Below are 1,742 nucleotides of genomic sequence, written 5' to 3' on the forward strand. Positions count from 1 at the left end.
GGAGGGGGAGGAGGACGAGGAGGAGGACGAGGAGGAGGACGACGACGACGACGACGACTAGAGGTGAAGTGGAGATGATGGTAATGATGATGGGCCTATAGACTAAAATATCAACTAACCGATGTAATATATTTCTTTCTGCTCACTTCAGTATCAATTTTTGCTGTTGCTCAGCCACAGGAAAAAAACTTAAGGGGCAGATCTGTGATTTAAGCTTATCCAGCCATGACCATTTCGTCTTTTTGTTTACCAGAGACTGCATTATCCAATATGTTATCCTTTAACTTTTAATTCTTTTAACAGTGGGTTATGATTTTATCTAGATTTGGCTGCTATCTTTAGCAGCTCATTGACCGCGTAGTAATTACTTTGTTGTAAAGAGATATGATGTGAGACTTTAATTTGTATAACTTCCAATTATACACTTACTAAATTCTTGCAGTGGGTAACAGAATCGTTGAGGGTGAGCAAAAATGCTTTGTGGCATTTAGTTACTTTCATTTTCAAATCCAGCCGAGATCGATTTTTATCTAGCATTCTTCCGAAGTCCAGTGATAGGGTCGATCATTATTTTTACTGTTAAGCCACACCAATCATCCAACTTCTATTTAAATGGATGGTCTTTCTCTCTTAGAACTCAAAATGGTTATTAATAGACACTGATTGACACGCAAAACCAGTATAGCTTGGAACAAAGTACCTTGCGATACTTAGTTATGTCTCTCATACTTCGAGTTAAAACGCTGCCAAGGTCAACTTAACCTGTCAATCTTTCGGGCTCTATAAAATAAGTAACAATCGAGTACTGGAGTCGGTTTAAACGACCAGTCCCTCCTCGTCAAATTTGTCACCTGATATCTATGGGTAAGGTATGCCTTACAAGTGCAAGATGATTTGATGCCACCCGTATACGGAAAGCTAGTGTTAATATACACTTATAAAATAATTGCCGATCAGCGACTCATATCAAGAATGCTATGAAGCGTAACCACTTATGTTTTAAAATACTCGCCAACATCGCCAATGAAGTGACCCCTTAAAAAGACATTTAGAATGGAATGTATTAAATAAGAAATAATGTTAATGTTGAGGACATTATGCCAGACTTTTCGTATCCAAAAATCATGAAGAAAAGTGGTATGCCCTCAAGTGGTTATGTAAACTGATCCTTGAAACTACAGGACCTTTCTTCCTACTTGCGCTTAGTAGTTTTAAAGTGAGAGTTAGTCCGTGCAATTCGGTCCCACTTGGAGGTCTGACCACAGTGATTCAGCGGGCTAAAATAGCAAGCTCTTGGTTTTTATATTAGAGTGGTCTTCTAAGTGAATTGCCTCACAAGGCTGTGAATTGTCGAAAGGGTGTCAAAGAGAACGCTGAACCGCACAACGGGCCCCACTTCTTGATTTGCTATCGAAGTAGACTGCCCTAGCCTTTTCCTTTCCCAAGATACTCACAATGCAGTGACGGTTTTTGCTTAGAATTTCTTCCAAAACATACTAATTAATCTATCGCAGCAGCCCTGACAGGTGAAACTACTCCGGATTAGAGCAGACCTGGGAATAGTAGTGGTCAAGTGGTGACTCCACACTTCTCAAAAACCTGGAACTCTCGAATCAGGGTCCCACTACTGCATGCAGTTTAAAGTCATTCTCAGAACAATATGGAGACATAACGATAGTTATGTGGGATGCTGATATCCCCGTAGATCCCTGTGATTAAGGTGGTATTTATGACAGTAGAAG

The sequence above is a fragment of the Octopus bimaculoides genome, chromosome 20, assembly GCF_001194135.2.
Source record: "Octopus bimaculoides isolate UCB-OBI-ISO-001 chromosome 20, ASM119413v2, whole genome shotgun sequence".
Classification (NCBI taxonomy): Eukaryota; Metazoa; Mollusca; class Cephalopoda; order Octopoda; family Octopodidae; genus Octopus; species Octopus bimaculoides.